Source organism: Urocampus carinirostris, chromosome 13 (genome assembly GCF_059441175.1).
Source record: "Urocampus carinirostris isolate Australia breed hairy pipefish chromosome 13, RoL_Ucar_1.0, whole genome shotgun sequence".
NCBI classification, from domain to species: Eukaryota; Metazoa; Chordata; class Actinopteri; order Syngnathiformes; family Syngnathidae; genus Urocampus; species Urocampus carinirostris.
Window position 1 is genome coordinate 28,221,101 of NC_142361.1, and position 23,892 is coordinate 28,244,992.

The following is a 23,892-nucleotide window of genomic DNA, read 5'->3' on the forward strand; positions in this document are numbered from 1 at the left end:
AGTGTCCTTTATTGCCCATTTCCCCCCCATAAAAGATAGTGATAAAGGGAAGAAAAGTGGAAAATAATGACAAAAATGATCAAGTCAAAAAAGAAAATGTTTGTGTGATACGAAAACGGTGAAAGGGTAGTCATTGAAGCCACATAGAGGTTTTAAAACGGTTTTATTTTTATCTTTATTACTGGTACATAAACTTTGTTATCGAAACATTTAAATCATTATCTTTGTCATTATAGTTATCCTTGTGAGGTTTCATTCCCATTTTGAGTACATATTCTTTTAAAAACTGTTTGTGGCGCTAAAATCAGTTTTAGCGGGTAGTCTTGTGTGTGATGTAGGCTTATATGAGTATGTACGCGATCTATCTGTAGCTATCGTTGTATCTCTTTGTCAATGTCTGTGTCCCTATCTCTCTATTCCTCAATCAGTCTCTCTCTTTACCATTCGTTCCCTCTATTGGTCTCTATGGTTCTATCTCTATGTCTATCTGTGTTCATTTCTCTCTCTTGGTGTATTATTCTACCTCTTTAATTATCAATCTATCTTTCCATTATTCTATGGTACGATCTCTATCGTTCTATTTATCGTCTATCTTCATATCGTTCTATTCTATCCCTCTATTATTCTATCGCTCTGTTTGTCCCTGTCAATCCCTCTATTTATCTCTCTCTTTATGTTTATTTCTCAGCTGTTGTCCATCTCAATCTATCTGTATCTGTATAGTTTTATCTCTTTCTTTGTATCTCTGTAATCATTATATTTTCGAATCAGCCTGCCGTACCATATGTAGCCTGCAGGCCATAGTTTGCCAACTCCCTGGCCCAGGATGTTAAAAAGTCTTTTCTTTTCTATTCTGTTGCCACGCTCCGTCACACTTTGCGCGTTATTGACAGCAACAAAGGGGGTGAAGATGCACATCATGTCAATACTCCAGGGAGCGTGATTGCCCGGGCCTCAGAAAGTCCTTTTCTCCCCAAACGGCTCGGCGCTTGTCCACTCTACTCAGCCGGCCGAGCGTGAGACGAAAAAACACTTCACGCTGCCACAACCTTGAAAAAAGTTGCCGTGACCTCTAATAAAGAAGACCATAAAGACAAGTTAAAGGGATCTACTGTGAATAGGAAAGCAGAAAATGGATTAACGTTAAAACCGGTTTTGATTGACAAGCGTTGTTTACTCGTCTGACGTCCGTCCTTTTTCTATCCACTTTGTCACTCTGACACCTGTCAATCAACTTGTGTTGTTGTGTAAATAAATCCGATATTATGACAAAGAGAAGACGATGCTTGCTCGCTTTATGATTTATGAGTCACGAGGGCAAAAAGGGATCATGTAAGCATTTTTCCTCTTTTTTTATGTGAAAATGAATGTTCAATTTGCTATTAATATTTAAAGTGGAATTTAGCATATCAAAGTCATCTTTTTTGTGTGGAGTAAATGAACAGCTAGGATGAAAGCATGTAGATGATTTGTATTTAGCCAGACAAATTAAAAGAAACATTCCTTTATCAGGGTCGCTCTTTAAAAACAAACACAACAAACAATTTAGACTCATTCAATATTATTTCCTTTGTATTCATGTATATCTTATGACTCTTTAACCCAAAAAAAAAATAAATTACTTTTTCCCAGGGTCAAATCACTATGGCTGGTGTCGATACTATCCATCCATCCATCCATCCATTATCTGCACTGCTTATCCTCATTAAGGTCGCGGGAGTGCTGGAGCCCACCCCAGCCATCTCCGGGCAGTGGGCAAGGGACACCCTGAACTGGTTGCCAGCCAGTCGCAGGTCACACAGAGACAGACAAATCACTCGCTCATTCACACCTAGGGACAATTCGGACCGGTCAATTATCTTAACATGCATGTTTTAGGGAACGTGGGAGGAAACCGGAGTGCCCGGAGGAAACCCACACAAGCACGGGGAGAACATGTAAACTCCACACGGGAGGTTCGATCTCATGACCTCAGAATTGTGCCGCCATGCTGCCCATGGTGTCGATACTTTCTACTTCCTTATTCTCAAGGTCATCATTGAAATACTTCTGAATTAAAGGATTTAAAAACTTTACCAATTAGTTATATTTTTGTCCTCAAGTTAAGTACATTTCAAGAAAATAGCAAAATATAAAATACTATTTACATTTTATTTTCTTCAAAGTACTGGAAAATAAAATACATGTTAAAAATGCATTAATTGTGAGTGTCTACAAAAGTGCATTATAAATTGAATGCATTTATATTATTCATTATTATTATTATCATTACATCATTATTAGATATTTAGATTTGAATAAACATTAAACCAGATTCTACACCAATTAATCCCTAAAATATAGTATTCATATTCCAAAAACATTCAATGTCTGACGCCCAATAATAACATTAGATATAATCATAATAATAATAATGAGCCCCAATACACTGTTTAATTACTAGACCCCTACGATTCTAGATAACATAGGAAAAGGCATCAGAATTGATTTAATCACTGTACTATTTTTACTAATTGTACCACATTAACACACGAAATGTCCCCTGTTCGAGACCGGGTGGAAAGATATATTCACCTGAAGAGGGATGGGTGCCACCAGGCTGTATTTGCACAAGACGCACAACAGGATCCAACCAACAAAATTCTCTGGCTGAACTTTTTACCATAATGCTCTATTGCAATGTTGTGTAACGGGGCGCCGTGAGTAAAAATAGTGTGATCATGAGACAAAATCTGAATGCCTTTTCTTATGTCACCTACAATCCTAAAGGTGGTAAGGATCCATGTTCAATTCCTTTTGCATACAATGCTGAGCAAGTGTGGTCAGTGGTATTTGTCAACTAATCCATCATTGCTCAAATTTATGGATACATGCATATTGCTCTCAAATAGTGTGTATATACAGTATAAGAAAAAATAAGGACACTTATGTATTTCTTTGTGACCCGAGGCCCAGTACCTGTCCGCGGCCCGATGGTTGCTGACCACTCGTCCAGTGTGCCTTATACATGAAAAATATTTCACAGAAGACTGTTCCTTGGGGGGTGAGCCTTATAATCCAGTGCGCCTTACAGTGCGGAAAATACTGTATTTGTGTATTATTAATGTAGTCACGTCTTTGAGGCGTTTTTGAACCGCGCGTACTTTTCTCAATATATCTTCAATCTTCTTTTCCTTCTCGCATGTTCCTGCCTCCGACCTCCACGTCTTGGTCGTCACACCTCCCGCCTCGGTGATGGTGTTAACGCCACTCCTGTCGTCTTGTCTGTCGGCAGGGTGCCACTTTCCTTCCCGCATCATTTCCAAGCATCCCGGCCTCTTGTCTCGTTGTGTGTCTTGTGTGTGTTGTGTTGTGTGTGTGTGCAACATATGGCTCCTGTGTGCGATCTCATCAGTCCCCCCCTCCAGTTTTCCAAATCTGATTCCTCTCAGGGCTATTTATAGCCGTGGATGCTCACTCCACACTGTGTGAAACGTCATGGCCTGTGCTCCGGTCTCCTTTACAGAGCCAGATGCACACACTACTAAAAAATCAACAGTCATTTTTTTTTTTAAATAAATGATAATAATGTAATGGGGTAAGTACCGTATTTATTCGGGTATAACACACATTTTTTACCTACAAACAAACAATTCAGTTTGGGTGCAGAATATACGAAGAGGATAGAATGTATTCTCATTATAACATGTGATATGCACAACAAAAATACATTCGTCTCGGGTACTGTGACTAAGAATCGTGTTTTGAGATTAAATCTATTGCATTTCTGTGTGTCATTTATACCATTAATAGTCAAGTGGTTAGTAGAGTAGGGTTGCTTAGTATTGATTGATACTGATCTGATAACGATCATTTTTGCTTGGTATTGTTATTGTCATTGAGTAATTGAACCTTGCACCGCTGGAGTTGGTTTCAATAAAGGTAAAGACGAACATATGGCACAAAATGTTTTCATTTTTTAATTAAATGATGATACTGCAAACTTAAACAGTATAAAAAATTAAATATAAATATTACAATTTTTTTTTAGAAAAGAAAGCCCAGAGAGTAAAATTAAAAAAAGCAGCATTGTCTCAGAACTACAAATGCAGTATGATAATGTCAACTAGAGAACTAAAATACCTCCCATTAAACAATATCTATAAAAAAAAGTCAGTAATTAAAAAAAAAAAAGAGTAATTTGTCTCTCATTGGCTCTGTTGCCATTGTGACAATGGAATTACAGGTTTTTGTTCAGGAACAGTAACTTGTTTTAGTAGTCGCTCATTGCTTATGTAAATTTGCCACAGTAGCGGACGACTTCACCATCTAAATTACATCTGGCACTGCACTTTGCTGTAGTTGAAAAGCGCTTCACATTTGACTGTCATTTTGAGCCTCTGATAGGGGTGGTTACATAGATCTATTCCTCACTTCTGTCTGGCAGGCAGGATGCAGTAGCAGGCCGGATAGGGAGAGGTGCTTAAAGTGTGCCATGATATTATTAGAAAATGGCAGAGGGTGCTGGGTGTATGAGCGAAAAGCGGCGTTTTGAGGAAATAGGTGGAGAAGTTCGGTTCCCGGAACAATAGTAACGATCCGATCCAAGTAATCGCTCAGTATCGATAATATTGATATTTGGATCAACCCTCCCACTTTTGTGGTTAAGAAGTGGCGCGTTTACTGTCAAGACCTGGGATCTTTTCTTCCATTACAACGGCTAAGTTTGAATGATGTACAGATTTTTAATTTAAAATTAGCGTTGCACGTTAAACGCAAATACGCGAATATATCCAGTATTAGATTTTGGGTTTGTAGAATATTAGCTAATCAACATAATCCAACTGTTTTCATCCATATCGGTGGTGGCTGTTCTGAAAATAATGTCTGGTGACATCACAAATCTTAGGAGCCAATAACGGTTAAGCTGAAGCTCGTTAAAAAAATGGCATTCAACAGAAAGCAGTAACATTGGAACAGGCACGGACGTTTAATACAAAAAAACTTGTAAAAACAAAAAAAGTAAAAGGTGATTAAAGACATTTAAGTTTGGCAGTGGATTGGGAATGTACATATAGTCCAGTTGGTACAAATCTGTATTTGTTTCTATTAAAATCTGACATTAATTAAATGTAAAGAGAAATCAATAAAATTCGCTAATTAACAGGCAATTTTATAATATGGTTATACATTTTTTAGAATAGTTTGTCCTTTTTATAGAATATCTGCTTCCCTTGAATCTATTAATATGTTATACTTAAAAAAATACTTGTTTTTTTAAATTTAATATCTTCCATTTTATAATAATGTGTATCAATTTTATTTCCATTGTTTAAGAACTCACAAAAAGTTCTTAACAAGTCTGTCTTTATTTCAAAATGTTCTTTTCCAATAATGCTGTTTTATTTTTAATGTAGTTTAACAGAAAAAATAAATAGTATCCTTAAGATCGATGTTGTGGAAAATGATTTGTATTTAATTTATTAAGAATTAAGAATAATAAGTCCATATTACTTAATAACAACACTCTATTGTAAAAAAGATTTATAAGATAATTGATTGTTTTTTTATTGCTTATTGGCAAGCTACAAGCTATATTCCATAAATACTTTTTAATTATTACATTAAGTCGATTTTATTTATTGCTTATAATCCATTTTTTTTTAAAACGAATGGCAATACTTAATGATGAGCAAAATGTTTTTTTATTCTATGGGTTTTTTTTTCCATCTATTGAATTTTGTCACTCTTGAGCTTCCATAGCATATTTCCGGATGTGGCCCAGCGTGAGGTCCACTGGGCAACGTGCCAAGATCTACTTGCAATAATACTCACAGATGAGAACGTGACCATGAGAGGATGGTGCCACTCACTTGGCACCAACTCAAAAATCAAACGCACCTTCATCCCTTTAGCACATTTATCAAGGACATTTCAATGTCACTCAAACTTTGTAGACATTTTTGAACCATCAGCGCATGCACGCTGACCTCTAGTGGATCTTGCTTGCATTTCAAGTATAGAAATCGTGTATTCTCTATTCCCATGTGTGCAGCGTCGTCCCCCTATTATTTTGTAATTCTCTTTCCTCACCGCATCACGCTGGACCCCGCGTTTCTTCTTTTCGACCTCATTTTACATTCTCTTTCTTGTCTCCCTCCGATGCTGCACCTGCTGGCTCAAGCTCCATTAAATAAAAAGTTTCACCATCGGATTCCGAGTATGAATAAAACATTGTTTGTTTCAACCGGGTTTGGCACTGTCTCTAGCTGCCTTATTTGTCTGGGGGTGTATGACTTTTCCTGTATGTTTTTTTTTTCCAGAGAAGCGTGTGAGGGTGCAAGACTTAACGATATGCCATTCAAACTGTTGGCTATTATTTGATGTTATTGTGATTGAGCAGGAATTCAGTCTATTGTCATTTATGGAATGTGGGCACAAACCAGAGTATTTGCAGCATTCGTGCGCATTATACGATAATTGTTGAATTGGTAGTGCATTAAGCTGAAAATCGTGCACTACAGCTTTTTAGTCCATGGCACAGGGAGCTGACACAAAGCTTATTCTTTGTTTGTCCTTAGAAATTATGCTGACATTTATTTTTGCACCAATCGTTAAAAAAAAACAAAAAGAAGAAATCCTGGCGGGCCGCCAGTCTTACAAAATACTGGTGGAAACCTTTTGACTGATACACAGCAAACTTTTCAGTATTAGATTAATTCAAGTCAGGTCATGTTTATTTGTATAGCCTTTCATCACAAAGAGTCTCAAAGGGCTGCACAGACCACAGATTATTGCAAACCATAGACTATTATTACATCATCCCCTGATCTAAAACTTACATGAGGGTAAGGAAAATAATCAAAAACCTTAGCATGAATATAAAAAGGAAACCTTGAGAAGGGACCGCACATAAGTTAATCCAGGATGATGTAGCATTAACAAACAATACACTGACATTGTCGACGTGAAATATAGGTTATTCATAAGCTATAGCAATGTTTTTCAACCTTTTTGAGCCAGGGAACGTTTTTCTAACATTGGAAACATTTTGCGGCACACCACTAACCAAAAATTTTGTAAAATGACACTGAACAGTATGTTTAATTACAATATAGTTTACAATACCCCCAGTTTTTACAACACAGACACTTGCCCATGACATATTTGCAGAAAATGATTCATAAATGTTTTATGAAATTGTAAAAAGTGACATTGGATACTTTCTCACGGCACACCTGACGATCTCTCATGGCACAGTGGTTGAAAATCACTGAGCTATAGAATAGAATAGAAGTGTGTTTTAAGCCTAGATTTAAACAGTTCCACTGAGGTGCCAGATCCAATCTCAGTGAGCAGAGTATTCCACAGCACCAGGGGCCGAATGGAGAACGCTCTCAAACCTGCAGATTTCTTCTTGGCTCTTGGGAACACTAGTGGACCAGCATTTTCAGAGCGAGGGCTCCATTAGATATGGCTGACCAGCTCCCCGCAACCAGCGATCTACGGATCGTGTGTACTATCCTTTCCCTTCTTCCCAATAAAACTAAGAGAAACGCACGCAAGTGGGTCCTGTCTCCGTTCTGGTCTTGACAAAATTAAACAAGATATCATTTCTTACACTGCATTGGTGTTGCACCAGCACCTAATAGTATTAAAATCTATGATTCAGTTCGAAAAATAAATTATTTGAAAATTGTGCAGTTAATATTTATGGGGGGCAGCACGGCGGAGCAGTGGTTAGCGCGTGTGCGGCAAAGTTCTCTGGTTGTGAGATCAAACCTGTGTGGAGTTTGCATATTCTCCCTGTGCTTGCGTGGGTTTCCTCCGCGCACTCCGGTTTCGTCCCACATTCCCAAAACATGCATGTCAGGTTAATCGGCCGATCCAAATTGTCCCTAGGTGTGAATGAGCGAGTGAGTTGTCTGTCTCTATGTGCCCTGCGATTGGCTGGCAAGCAGTTCAGGGTGTCCCCTGCCCACTGCCCGAATACCGCTGGGATGGGCTCTGGCACTCCCGCGGCCCTACTGAGGATAAGCGGTACAGATAATGGATGGATATTCATGGGTATAACGTAGACACATCCCTAAGACCACCTGAGTAGCATCTGCACTGGTTATTGTGATTGATTTCTCATCAGCATAAGTGTTAATCACAAGATCACGGATGTGGAGGCCCGCGGGCTCCATGTAGCTCTCCAAAAACACATGAGTAGTGCATGCACTGTTCAGTCAATGTTATTTTCTCAGACATTAAATTTCTAAATGACATGACCCATGTCAAGTAGAAGATTACCGACGTGGTCACCACCGACTGCGGACACCAGATAGCTCCCTAAGAATACACGAGTAGCCTGTGGACTTGTCATTGTGATTTTCTAGCAAATTTGATTTCTAACTGGCATGATCAGTGCCAAATACAAGATTATTTCTTCCTAAATCTTTCCTCAAATAAGTGCATCATAAGCAGAATAACTCTGCTTTGCGGGCTGTGGTATGTTGAAATGGATACATGAGAAACAATTGCATCAAACAATAAGGTTGGATTTGGCTGCTTGAAGTGGGCCATTGTCAGTAGCTGAAGCACCCAATTTGGTCGCCACGGGGCAGGGAGTCCCCACAAAAGCAGACCACACTAGAGCAGTTATTTATCAATTTTGATGGTATTTATTGGAGGTGCCTTGACACAAAACTACAGACTCGTGCAGAGGCTTAAGGTACAACTGGGTAAACTCTCACGGAAATCACTTCAGCCGTTTTGGAGACTAAAAGTCACATACAAATACAAACAGAAAGTGCGATTTATAAAATAGTTTAGATGTAAAACACTAAGCGCCCTCATACAAGCCAGATATTTTGGTTGTCCGATTTAACCCTATAATGGTTCCAACACGATAAAAACATGATCGTAACATGGTACTAACAAGATAAGATGTTATTTTTACACCCCTATGTGCTTATCAGTATCAAAAAAGTAGCTCTCGTCTTCAAAAAGGCTTTGTGATAACTTCAACAGTGACAAATATGAGTATTATCCTTCTATTTTCCCCCTAGCATTGCTCTATTTACTTGCTAAATCATGTTTGAAGTGACTTTTTCTCTGTTTCCCTACTCGCATCTTCTCCAGAGTTTTCCATTATACTTGTGTATCGATTTGTCTGCATGGCCGGGCTCCCCGAAGAACAGAGGAACGTGTTCGGCCAGACATCTGTTTCATTGATTTTAAAGAAATTCTGTACGTTCGTGCGAGTCTTTCGATGTGACTCATCAGCTTCTGGTGACATTAAATGCGGTGGCGACTAAGAGCTGTCGCGTCATCCCTGAAATGAGTTCATTTTGGTGCAGATTCGTAGCTATTAGGTGATCAGGTGAAAGAAAAAACGAGGAGATTCCTAAAAGTTGGTATTGATTGTACTTTTATTGTTGGTGTGTGATGTGTTTATAGTTTAGTATACACTCAAAATAAGTAAAGAATACGTCAAGTCAAGTCATTGTTATTTGTATAGCCCTCAACAGGGTTGGGTAGGGTTACTTTAACTTGATTACTTTCAATTACTTTAGGATTACTCCAAAACCAAATATGCCAATAAAAGACAAAAGAAACTAAATATGAATAAAATTATGACTCACAACACGTGGTAAGCTTTCTCTCCTGGCTTTGATCTCTTTGACCTCCGGCAAAACTAACATAAAATGCGACAGAAACAAAATGAAAATAATTCCAAACAGCTTGCCAACATCATTTTTGCCGTTCCATGTGTTCCGTTACTCTCCAAGCCTGCACAAAATTTAGTAATTTTATTCATATTTAGTTTATTTAGTCTTTTATTAGCATATTTGATATTGGAGTAATCCAAAAGTAATTGAAAGTAATCAAGTTAAAGTAACCCTACCCAACCCTGGCCCTCAATCACACAGGTTCATGTATGATTTTGAATAATACCAACAGAACCATCTTAAGCTAACAGGGAGCCAATGCAGGTTAGCTAAAATCAGGGTCATGTGATCAAACTTTCTTTGATATAAGACCTTTAATTTCCTTATCACTGCACCCACGAGATAATTGCTTGGAGTTACATTACTGTCGATGGTGCAAGAACAGTTTCGTTGGCATTTCAGTCACAGATCCCTTAACCACCTTTTTCGTCTGGGCAAATTTCCCAGTGAAACAACGGATTTCAAAAAACTATTTGGCCCTTGTGGTCTAAGCTAAATAGATTGAGGGATTCATTTTTTAAGTTTGTGATACATTGAGAAATGTGCGCTATGCAAGTCCCACATTGGCATGAACCAGGATACATCACATGGCGGCAGGTGAGGGCTGGATTCCACACCACAGTTATATTGTAGATTGGTTGATTGACAGGGGAAATAACAGTAGAAAATTGTGTTATTTTGTCTTTCTCATAACCTACCAAGGGAGAAACAGAGGTTAGGAGCACAGAAGAATATGCTTCAGAAGAAAATAGATCAGGGTGTGGGGTGCAGTCAATGGAACGCTCTAAACTACAAAAACTGTGAACTGCATGAATCTAGCATAGCGCTAGTTAGCTCTAGCATTACAGACTCCACACCCGTGGTGTGTGGAGTCTAATGTAACTTTCTTCAGACCCGCTAGTCACCTGTGACCTGACCTGCACTAGTGAACTATTGACTTTCAACTATTTACAACACTCACTATAAGAGCAATACCGTATCACTATTGTCTAATGCTAGCAGCTCCGTAAGTGACAGCCACATTAGCAGCACTTGCTTTGTTTTTAGTGCTTAGCATCAAATGTGCTGGAGAAAAACAAAATTGCATTAGGAAAAATTTGCACCATAATTACGGTGCATCAAAATTGTTTTTTTTTCTTCTCTTTTTCAGTTAAATCTACATCTACAAATCTATTAGAAATTGATGTTGTTGGCACTAGGATTACCTGCTAAATGGCATTCGCTGCTAAAGTGATACCAACAGCTTAATCGTCGTTAGTTTAAAAATTAGTGCAGTTTGAGTTTAAACTATTTACAATCCAGCGTCATGTCAAGTCATGTTTATTTGTATAGCCCTTTATCACAAGGAGTCCCAAAGGGCTGCACAGACCAAATATTATTGCGAACTACAGACTTTTACTAGACCATCCCCTGATCTAAAACCTACATGAGGGCAAGGAAAAACTCAAAAACCTCAGAATGAGGAAAATTAAGAAACCTTGAGAAGGGGCTGCACATGAGGTAATCCCCCTTCCAGGATGACCATCCTGCAACGGATGTTGCAATAAAAAACAATACATAGATAGTGTCAAAATGAAATATAGGTCATTCATAAGCTATGGAATATAATAGAAGTGTGTTTTAAGCCTAAATTTAAACAGTTCCACTGAGGTTACAGATCGAATCTCAGTGGGCAGAGCATTCCACAGCACCGGGGCCTGAATGGAGAACGCTCTCGAACCTGCGGATTTCTTCTTGGCTCTTGGGATCTCTAGTAGCGCACTCACATTACTTCACTTTTGGCCAATGCTAGCGGCTCCGTCAGGGACTTCAGCCACATTAGCTGCATAAGCATCCTTCATTTTCGTGCTATGATGACATTTGACAGCTTTACAAAATTTGATGACTCCAAAAATGACAGTTTATCATCATTAATTGTGATGTTATCCAATTAAAAATACAAACCAGTCCCTCAAAATCTTTTTTCCTAAGCGATTCTTTGCACATCCCCTTTTTTCTAGCACGTTTTGTTGACAGCTTCCACTTCAAGCGAACTATCGAGCAGCATGCCTCATTACAGATAAGTCTGTAACCGACGGCTTGACAGAGGACAAAGCTGGTGACCCCGATGTTGCACATACACAAAATAGTAGGAAAGCTAATCCTTAGCGGCGTCGACGCTCTGGCACGTGGCGTGAAAGCAAAGAAACGCTAGCAAACGTTTGACTCGACTCCCGCTGCGCTAATGCATCCCGGCTGCACAGAAGAAGAGCTCCGATTGCAAGCGCCGCTGATGTAAACAACGGCGTATTGAACCAGGCACTCACAATAGACACGGAGAGAAACGATTGCAGCGCTTGGACGAAGAAAATACTCATTTATTGAAGGGTTGGTGTTTTGGGGGAGTGGGTGGGGCAAGGTCAGGAGTGAGCTGCTTGTTGAAGAGCAGAATAATGAGAAGACAGACAGAAATGGGGCAGAAAAAGCGTGAAAAGGGGAAAAACTGTATTTTTATTCGCCGGAGGGAATTTCTCAATCCCGAGGGATTTTTCTTCTCTTTCCATTTTTGGTTGTAGAAAGTGGAGCTGACCTCTGTTCATTTGGTTATTTCCCATCTTTCTGTCTTTTTATTGAGTGTACAAAGGTTCATATGTTTTCAAATTCCAAGTCGGGTTTTTTCCTTAAAATTGGGCCTCGGTGTGTAGAATAGAATAGAATATACCTTTATTGTCATTGTTACAAATGGGCTAACATATTGTGACAACGAAATTGGGCATGACACTCCAGTTTTACACATTCATAGTGAGGTATGAGCAAGAAGATAAAGGAACAGAGAAGATAATGTTATAAGACAAGGGGGATAAGGCTATAGTTATAATTTAGTTATAGTTATAATTTACATGGTATTTACACAAGAAATGTCGGCATGTGGGATGTTACATACAGGGTTGTCGTGATAACGTCGGTATCGTAACGGTTGTGCAATATTGCATTTGGTGCAAAGTCATCATAGTGCAAAAATAGTCAGCATGAGCAACATACCAGCAAAATCTTGTAAGATTACAAAACAAATAAAATACATTAAAATTAAAATGAAAGCATGCATAAAGGCAGTTGAGCTTGTGTGTTTTCTTCCACAAGCAATGTTTTCCTGAAAAAGGAAAAAACAAAAAAACAATTGAAAATCCAGGTATTAGACTTTTGATTCAAAGTGTGCCTGCAACTCTACTCTCCCCCAACAAGTTCAGTTAAAAATAAGATAAAAAATATGTAGATATATTTTTTTAAATCACTAAATATTTACTCTGCAAACACCCACATGAAAGAAAAATATAAATATTTAGAAAAGGAAGAAAAATACAAGAAAAACAATCATTATAATTATTTTTGTATGTACTCTGCAAACACCCATGTTAAAGAAAAATATAAATATATTAGAATGAGAGGAAAAATATACAACAAAAACAATCATTATAATAATTATTTTTTCATTTTTGAATGTTTGTCAGGATTTATTCTGATTTGTCTGCAGTGTTCTTGCAGCGCTACTCTTCAAAAATCGATTTAAAATTGAGAGAGAAAAAAAAGGTGTATATTTTATCTTTTTTATTATCCTTCCATCCATTATCTGCACTGCTTATCCTCAGTAGGGTCCCAGATATCTTCAGGCAATGGGCCGGGGACACCATGAACTGGTTGCCAGCCAACCGCAGGGCTCATTCACACCTTTGGACAATTCGGACCGGCCAATTACCCTGACATGCATGTTTTTGGAATGTGGGCGGAACTTGAAGTGCCCGGAGGAAACCCACACAAGCACGGGGAGAACATGCAAACTCTCCACAGGAGGATTTGATCCCATGACCTCAGAACTGTGCCGCACAGGCGCTGACCACTGCACCGCCGTGCTGGCCCTCTATTATTAATAGATACTCAAAATTAAGAGAGAAGACATAAATGGATTTTTATCTTGCATGGAGAACAGGGACGAGCCCAAACCTCAGATAAAAAAAAAAATATATTAACCTTTTTTGACCCCCAAATTGTCTTTTTTCTTGTTTTCCATTTCACAGTGTTTGCTTTTTGGAGTGTTAAAAAAATGGAATCGTACTGTGCAAAAGCACAATCTTTAAAGTAAATTATAAAATAAATAATTGTTTTAATCAACAAATTAAGAAAAATAAGGAACTCGGTGTGCTAAACCTGTTCTTTATTTGACTTTTTTTCCCCCCTATTTTTTTCTTTGCAGTGTTTCATATTTGGGTGTTTCAGAAAGAGCGCAAACAAATCTTTAAATAGCTGGTGATGGATTACATAGACAAACACAAAAATCACCCACTTCAAAAATAGAAAAAAACGACTCAAACTCTTGCAACTACATTGAGTTTCAAAGCCTTCCTCTATTCATCTTTTCCTTATCCTCTCCACCTCTGCTTACGCTTATCCGCCGCCCATCGCTCAACCCCTCGACCCCCCCCTGCACATCACCATCTTCCTGACGAACGCTGCCAAAGCAACTGCATCTCATTTCTTCATCCCAACATCGGTCGGCAGGACCAAAATCAACCCCAACTTCTGGTGTCCAAACAAAACGAAAGAAGATCGAGAGTTTTTACTTGGGAACACTGAGAAAGTTTGCAAACTCCGTCTTCGGTTCATAACTGCATTGTGCGATGAGCCAAGATGTTGACTCTGGACGGCTTGGAGGTGATCGCCGTTCTGGTGGTCATGGGGCTCTTCATCAAAGTTCTGGAGCAGTTTGGGATGTTTGAGCCCGTCGGCGGGGAAGGTAACCCCCTTTTCGGCATTTTACTTACGCTATATCTCGTGTTTTATTCGTTTTTCGTCCATCCGGGTGAGCTGCGGTTCTGATCGGAGGGTTTTGGGTTACCGGCGCAACAGAGGGCCCCACCTTTTCCCCCCTGTAACGTGAGCCCGGCCCAAGGCCTCTCTTGAGCACCGGGGAGGCGGGCTCTTACCCTTTAATCGATAACACTAAAAACAGAGTGGGTCTGAGTGCTGTTTGAAGGTGCTATCGTCAGCCCATTGGCTTTTCAGTCGGAACCAATATTGGAGAAAAGATATCACAAGCGATGCTACAGCAACTGTTGTAAAATAATTTTTAAAAGAAAGCCTTTTTTGACCTACAAGAGAGAAAAAAAAATAGAATTTCGTTATTATTTCTTTATTCTGATTGTTATCAATGTCGTGAATGTTGTTTACAACGGAATCTGAAATAGCACTTCGGGATCGAGACATAATAAAGACTTGGAAAATAAAAACTAAAAAGAATGACAGAAGAAATAGGCGGAAATTAGTTATATGGTAGTGCTTGGATACTGGCCTAAGTTGTAAGTGCATCTGAACAATAGTGCAATGCAAAGTAGTGCAATAACATATAGCAGCAACAAAACAATAAAATCAATTGTCAAAGATTTATAGAGCTAGCATACATTTGGTTATTTATCCAGCCATCCATTTCCTGCACCACTTATCCTCACCAGGGTTGCGGGGCTGCTGGAGCCAATCCTAGCCCTCTTTAGGCAGTGGGCAGGGGGCACTGGGCCGGTTTAATCATTCAGTAATTTCATATATTTATTCTAGGCCTCACGGACTTGTTTCATTTGGACTTTTGTCTTATTTCTACTTATTAGGGTGGACCACATGACATGTTATGATCTTCCAAATGCAGAGAGAGCAATAAAACAAAGGGAATGAGGGAGAGAGAGAGAGAGAGAGAGAGAGTTGCCCTTTCTCTCACAAGTACAAATTGAGCTTGAGTGGCTGTTGTTTTGGTAAAAGGGCCCCAGTCAGGTGCGTCCCGGTCATCAGAAAATCATACATTTTCAAATGTATGAAATGGTTATATATATGTACAGGTATATTAGGTGTTAAAGCTTCCTCATTTACTTCTCATTTTTTTGGATTTTCTTTATCAAAATTCTGAATTGTATGTTATATTCTGAATGATATGAATATAATAAGTGTGCAGATGCAGAGTGAGGCATGCAATTATCTTGCCTCATGCTAGAGGGCGATACTAAGACCGTTGATTGAAATTTGGCACAATCCTCAGCCCCAAACACTAGAACTATTTAAAGTATTAGCATGCTATCAGCAAGTCAAGCCATCCAGTCGTTGCATGGACTTTTTGTCTGTCTGTTCTGTCTGTCATGTGACGTGTTATGATCTTTTCAATGTGCTTAAAATGTTTTTAATGAAATGCTGGAAGAACAGAAAAACAGAGTGACAGTGCAAGTGCGTGATGCAGCCTCTACACTGTAGAGTCTACAACATACACAAATCTAGTCTGAGTGTCTGTTGTTTTTTTTCCTGGAACAAACTTTATACTTTTTCTGTAATTGCTTTTTTTTTCAACTCATGTTTGCATCAATTCTATGACCAAAATGTTTTCCGATTAGTATTATGCTTTCGGAAGATCATGTCTATAGCCTAAACAATCCGTTTTCATCCATTCAAGGGAATGAGCGCCAGTCACGAGATAAACTTTGAATGTCGTTTTTTATTTCAGATTAGTAGGATTTTCATTCCATATTTTGCACAGAAATATTTGTGAATATTAGTGTAGGTGATAGGGCTACATGCATTATCATTCTCCTGGATGTCATCTGAGGACAATAATCGAGGTTTGCCAACTACTCCTGTTACCTTTTACTTAATGGCACTCGCCCACCGCCATTTACACAATGAGCATCTTTTTCCATGTATTTTGACCGAAAGGGGCCCGCAATGTACAAAGTCGCCGATGAATACTCCGACTAATGAGTTTTCCCATGAATGGAGCGGATAACTTTATTAGAGCTCACTCACAGGCAATATTTGGAACCCTCGCTCTCTGAGTTCAATACGCTCTCTTTTTTTGTGAAAATGTATTCAAATTTCGGTTTGTTGCCGACAGTATTGTGATGTATTCATCACGATTCTGTCTTTGCTGCCTCAGTGAGATCATTGAAATAGACTGTGAGGAGGATGTGTCGGGAGTATTCTAGTCTGGCCGGTTATATTTTAAATATGGTCATTAAAAAGCTTTAAATAAGTCAAGTGTAAATATTTTCTTCCAATGCTATGTTGTATGGATTCCTACGAGTCTAAAAACAGCAATCGCAATTGTTGAATATGAGATAGCTAGCAATATCAACCTGTTATTGTCGATATTTCGGGGCAGCCATTTTGAGATTGTTGTTCAGTGATGTTGACATATTGCCATTAGAAAGCTTAAAACTGAACAGGGGACACCATATACTGGTTGCCAGCTTGTCTCAGGGCCATTCTTTTCGTATATTTAATCATTTACTCTAGGCCTCCGGGCCTCATTCCTATCAGTCTCTAAGGGTCTCCTTACACTATTATGTTGTATGGACCCCTGCTAGTCTAAAAATAGCATTCTTTATTTGTAGAATATGCATTGGCAATCTATAGTCAAGTAATTTTATTTGTATAGCCCTTTATCATAAGGAGTCTCAAAGGGCTGCACAGACCATTACAGACCACAGACTGTTATTACACAATCCCCTGAGCAAAAACCTACACGAGGGCAAGGAAAAACTCAAAAATCTCAACATTAGGAAAATAAAAAACCTTAAGAAGGGACTGTACATGAGGTAATCCCCCTGCCAGGATGTTGCAATAACAAATAATACACAGATATTGTCAGCATAAAATATAGGTCATTCATAAGCTATAGAATAGAAGTTTTTTAAGGCTAGATTTAAACAGTTCCACTGAGGTACCTGTTTTCATCCATCTTTGGGACACCCATTTCAGAATACTGTCTGATAAAGATGATATCACAAAAACCTAAGCTTCAGCTAATGAGCTAACATGGCTCAGCTCTATGTTCCACTTGATTTCTAATTGGTTATTTGCTGAAGCTTAACAATTGTGAGGTCATCATTCACAGCCACTATCAAAATGGCCGTACCCTGAAGAAGGATCAAAAAGGGTAGATTTTGCTACTTTACTCTCGTTCTTCATACTTAATATTAATCGAAATAATATTTTTAAACAAAACAGATTAGTTTCATGTTTTTTTTAATAGAATGATATAGAATAAAAAAATTGGTAAAATATAAAATGGGTATTTTTTCTTTAAATAAGTTATACTATGGCATCATCTTCATGGGCTATTAGTCAAGCTCAGGATATAGAAAATGTATGTGAAACGTTGAACACATGCATATATTTTGGTTGTGTCCCAAAATACAAAAGCGTTAAATTCATCCATCCATTAACTGCATCGCTTATCCTCATTTGGGTATCGTGGGTGCTGGAGCCTATCTCTGCACCGGAAAGCTGGTAGCTGGATTTGATCCCATGACACGCTAACCACTCAGCTGCCATGCCACCCCAATTCTTCCATCCATCCATTATCTTCACCGCTTATCCTCGGGGAGTGCTGGAGCCCATTCCAGCCATGTTCGGGTAGTGGGCAGGGGACACTCTGAACTGGTTGCTAGCCAGTCGCAGGGTACACACAGACAGATATTTCATTCGCTCATTTATACCTCGGGATAATTTGGACCAGCCAATTAACCTTACATGCATGTTTTTGGAATGTGGGAGGAAACCAGAGTGTCCGGAGGAAACCCACACAAGCAGGGGGAGAACATGCAAACTCCACACAGGAAGGCTGGTAGTTGGATTTGAACCAAGAACTGTTCCGTGGACGTGCTAACCACTCATCTGCCGTGCCGCGATAAACTGATGGTGTTAATTTTACTGTGTATGATAAATTGCCTGCACGGTGAATGAATGGAGCCCATTTGCATTTATAATTTTCTCACACATTGGTGAGATTTCCATAAAAAATGTCTCAGTTGTTCCAGACAAACATGACTAAAATATCTTTATTAAAAGTCTTTAAATTTAACAATAAAAGAAGGTAAAAGGTCTGCATTTATATAGCGCTTTTCAAATTGCTGAAAACCACTCAAAGCGCTTTCCAATCTGCTTCACACTAACAAAGTAGAAGTTCAATCCAGAATCCCTGGAAGAAGTTTCCCTCCTTTCATTATTCAAGAACACGTGTGAATCAAAGAAGTAGTGATATCTCGATGGCACACAAATCATTTTTCCATTTTAAGAGATTATTTTCACTGTTGTGATGTGAGATAGAGAGAGAGATAATGAATATTGAGGGACGGAGACAGGAAGAGAGATAAGTGCAGGTAAAATGCTTGGCAGCATAAACACACATACACTCATGCGTACATCGACTAGATCTTAATTGCCCTTCAAAAACAAACTTGTTCAAAAGAGTGTGTGCCTTTGCATGAGCGTGTACTACTTTTTCTGATGTTGTGTCATCTTATTAGAAATCAGATGGCTACCAAGTTATGAGTTGTTCCAAGACCAGTTTTGAGGTCATGGGTGGGGATGGAAGGGTTGAGTTTTTTGAAGATCTTTTAAGAGCAGTTTTTGTTTTTATTGAGAAATATTTGATAAACATCGGCTTATAGTTTTCGGACCGATAACTGCCAATGAGAAAGTCAGTTTTCGGACCGATAAATGACAATCAGAAAGTCGGTTTTCGGCCTGATAGATAACAAAAGACACAATGATAAGTCACTTGACGCAACTCCTTAATATTCAATCAGCAGCCACTAGTGTTCAAAATATTTACAGTATTTTCCTCATGAGCATATATTTTCATTTTCTAGATAAGTAATATCAATACTTGGTTGTGTCTCCTCACTACCTCTCTGTCAGGTGCACAAGGCACCCGAGAGCTTGCCAATCAACAGTCGCAATGCTCAGGACGTGTACAGGCTATTGTGATTGTACGGGATTTCTAACTTTAGGGAGAATAGTGAGTTTTGTTGAAAAATGTTTTTTCTTCTGTATTTTTTACACTGACAACTGTTCAACCAAATTATAGAAGAAGTGTTGTCAGGACCATAACGGAAACAGGACCCACTCGCGTAACGTTTCTCAGTTTTATTGGGAAGAAGGGAAAGGATTGCACACACGATCCGGTGATCGCTGGTCGCGGGGAGCAGGTCAGGTGGTGTCGGGAACTGAAAAAAAACGGATCAGTAGCCGGGATAGAAGAGGAAAAAAACGTGATGGGATCAAAAACAAGTCGAAAGCCAGGAGAGGAGAGTATACGTGGTCGAGATCACAAACGGATCGTTATTCGGAATGGGAGAACAAACGTGGTCGAGATCAAAACAGGCCGTAATGGTTGACAACAGGAGCAAAAAAAGGGCTTGCTGTGTAAAAACAGAGATTCGCAGATGAACCGACAAAATGGGAATGAAGGTACAGAGTTTAAATACTGACAGGGAGCCAATCTGTCAACAAGCTGCAGCTGGTGCCACACGGGCAACCATGACAAGTGTACTGATGATTTAATGTGATTTTTACACATAATTAGATTAATTGTGATTAATCGCCTCAATTCATTAAGAACTGAAATTTTTGCTGCTCCCTGCTTATTGTACTTTATTGCCGGCTGCACAAATTCGACCCAATATTTAAGCAATTTGTATTCGAGGGTTTTATCAAAACGATGAAATCATAATCGTGACAAACATTATCTATAAGTAATTGACAATCTTGGTCATGTTTTCTCTCTACCCCTTTTAGTGTATAGTGATGAATGTCAAAAGTTGGTCGTCACCTCCAGAAGAAAATCTGACACATTGGCTGGGGATGAAAGAAAGCTGCGGTGACTCAGCTGACTCCAGGGCAGGGAATAGGCAATCTGATAACTTAAGGAGGATATAACTTTGAAACCTAAAACAGATGGCTTGCTTTGTTTTAGGGGACAGCTCACAAAATAGGGGCTACCGTTATTATCCTTATACTGGACTGTCTCAGAAAATTAGAATATTGTGATAAACTTCTTTATTTTCTGTAATGCAATTAAAAAAACAAAAATGTCATACATTCTGGATTCATTACACATCAACTGAACTAAATCAAGCCTTTTATTATTTGAATATTGCTGATTTTGGCTTACAGCTGAAAAAAACTCAAAAATCCTATCTCAAAATATTAGAATACTTCCTCAGACCAAGTAAAAAAATAATTTTATAACAGCAAAACTAAATCAAACATTTGAAAATGTCCATTGATGCACTCAGTACTTGGTTGGGAATCCTTTTGCACGGATTACTGCATCAATCCGGCGTGGCATGGAGGCAATCAGCCTGTGGCATTGCAGAGGTGTTATTGATGCCCAGGATGCTTCGATAGCGGCCTTCAGCTCATTTGCATTTGTAGGTCTGGTGTCTTTCATCTTCTTCTTAACTATACCCCACAAATTCTCGATGGGGTTCAGGTCAGGGGAATTAGCAGGCCAATCAAGGACAGTGATGCCATGGTCAGTGCACCAGTTACTGGTGGTTTTGGCACTGTGGGCAGGTGCGAGATCATGCTGGAAAATGAAATCCTCATCTCCATAGAGCTTTTCAGCAGATGGAAGCATGTAGTGCTCTAAAATCTCTTGGTACACAGTTGCATTTACTCTGGACTTGATGAAACACAGTGGACCAACACCAGCAGCTGGCATGGCTCCCCAAACCATTGCTGACTGTGGGAACTTCACACTGGATTTCAAGCAACCTGGATTTTGCTCCTCTCCAGCCTTTCTCCAGACTCTGGCGCCTTGACTTCCAAATGAAATGCAAAACTTGCTTTCGTCTGAAAAGAGGACTTTGGACCACTCTGCAACTGTCCAGTGCTTCTTCTCCATAGCCCAAGTCAGACGCTTCTTCCGTTGTCTTGAGTTCAGAAGTGGCTTGACCATGGGAATACGGCTATTGTAGCCCATTTCCCGGACACGTTTGTGAACTGTGGCTTTTGATACCTGGACTCCAGCTTCAGCCCACTGTCTTTGAAGCTCCCTCAAATTCTGGAAGCGGCTCTTCTTCACAATTTTGTTAAGGCTGCGGTCATCTCTCTTGGTTGTGCAGCGTTTCCGGCCACATTTTTCCCTTCCAACAGACTTTTTGTGGATATGCTTTGAAACTGCACTCTGTGAACAGCCTGCTCTTTGAGAAATTTCTTTTTTTGTCTTACCCTCCTGATGGAGGGTATCAATGATGGTCCACTGGACAGCAGTCAGATCAGCAGTGATTTAGTTTACTGAACTGAGTGTTTTTAAGGCTCAGGAAACCCTCGCAAGGTGTTTCGAGTTAATTAGATGATTCAGGTAATTAGTTGAATAGCCTACTTGTATACTTTTTCATGATATTCTAATATTTTGAGATAGGATTTTTGAGTTTTCTTAAGCTGTAAACCAAATTCAGCAATATTAAAATAATAAAGGGCTTGAAATAGTTCAGTTGATGTGTAATGAATCCAGAATGTATGACATTTTTGTTTTTTTAATTGCATTACAGAAAATAAAGAACTTTATCACAATATTCTAATTTTCTGAGACAGTCCAGTATATTTCCCTAAAAAAAAAACTTAAAATTCTGCACTCACCACTTTCACAATTGTAATACATCTCCTTAAATCATAATTGTGACAAACATTATAAGCGATCAAACAACTTGGTCATATCATCTCTCTACCTCTTGAAGTGTATTTATGCATGTCAAAAGTTGGTCAGATCCCCTCCAGAAGAAAATCTGACCCAGTGGCTGGGGATGAAAGAAGACAGCGGTGACTCAGCTCTAGTGGATTGGAAGAAGATTTAACTTCTAGTCAAAATAATGCCTGAGCCAACAAACCATTGTTTCTCTGAAAGTTTTCAAGGATTATATAGAGATAATAATGCCAGCTCCTATTAGCGGGCGGTAAGCCATCTGCTTCAGTTTTCAATGTACTGTTCTCCTTGAATAATCAGATTTATTATTCTCAATCCTGAAGTCAGACAACAAGACTAGACCTAATAAATCATTACTAATGGAGACAATTTCATGAGATTAATCGCAACTAAGAATTTTGATCATTGCACAACCCTGGTTGTTGTACTTTATGGCCCGCAGCATAAATTGGACTTGATATTTCAGCACAATGTGTTCAGAGGTCCTAACTAAACAATGCAAACATAATTATGATGAAAATTATCGATGAGTTATCGCACAAATTGGTCGTGTTTTCTTTCTACCTCTTGTAGTTTATACATACATACATGTCAAAAGCTGTTCAGATGCCCTACGGAACAAAACGCTGGCTGGAGAGGAAAGAAGTCTTCATTGACTCAGTGCAAGTGGGCAGGAAGAGGATTTTATATATAGTCCATAAAGCTGTAAAGCAAATGGACAATGTTTTCTCAGAAATTGCTGTGTGCCGTATTTTAAGGAAAATATATAGGATAAGGGTAGCACCTATTTTGTGGGCTGTCCCTAAAACAAAGCCATCTGTTTTAGGTTTCAAAGTAATATTCCCTTTTAAGTTATCAGTTTGCTTATTCTCTATCCTGGAGTCAGACAACAAGTCTACGGCTCAATTAATCATGATTAATTGCGACAATTTCACAAGATTAATCGGGATCAAAAAATTTTATCAGCTCCACTAAATATACTCTATGCCATGATGCAATATTTCAACATTTTACACTTGAGGGGCTTAACGACACAAATAAAACGCAATCGTGCCAAAAATTCTTTGCCAGAATACAAAAGAGTAGGGGCTTTAGCACCTCTCCATTTCTGCACGACGACGATAACATTGCACATGCTAACGGATGCAAACGCGGGAACATAGGAGCACGTTCACTTGAATGTGGGAAGATTAGCATAAAAGCTAAGGCACTTTCTGAAAGGGTCTTCTTACGTGCAAAGGCACTCATTAGTAAATATCTCTTGGGGTTAGAAGAGATTTAATAGATGGGACGTGCCTGTTGAAAACGTCCGCTTAGCGGTGCACAAAGCTGACCTTCATGCAAAATTCACGAGGGATTCTCTGCATTGTCCTAGGAAATTACAATTTTGGAAGGCGGGATAATTTAGGGGAAGAAAACAATGATCCTAAGCATTAATTTAATGAACTTTCATGATTGAACTTTCATTGACTGATTGCCCACATTGTATAATTAACACTTTTTTCAGACCGATGGTCACCCCTTCAATGCAGTACCGATACCATTTTGTCAGAACCAGAACGGAAACAGGACCCACTCGCGTAATGTGACTCAGTTTTATTGAGAAGAAGGGAAAGGATTGCACACACGATCCGGAGATCGCTGGTCATGGGGATTGGTATTTCCGTAGCGAGCGATGGCGGTGTCGGGAACAGAAAA

General features: G+C 39.0%; 1 protein-coding gene across 4 annotated transcripts in view; it reads left to right on the forward strand.

The window, feature by feature from the left end:
• LOC148354250 (A-type potassium channel modulatory protein KCNIP2-like) overlaps positions 1–23,892 on the forward strand; it is a 170,444-nt gene that overhangs the window by 91,386 nt on the left and 55,166 nt on the right. The window lies entirely within an intron of this gene.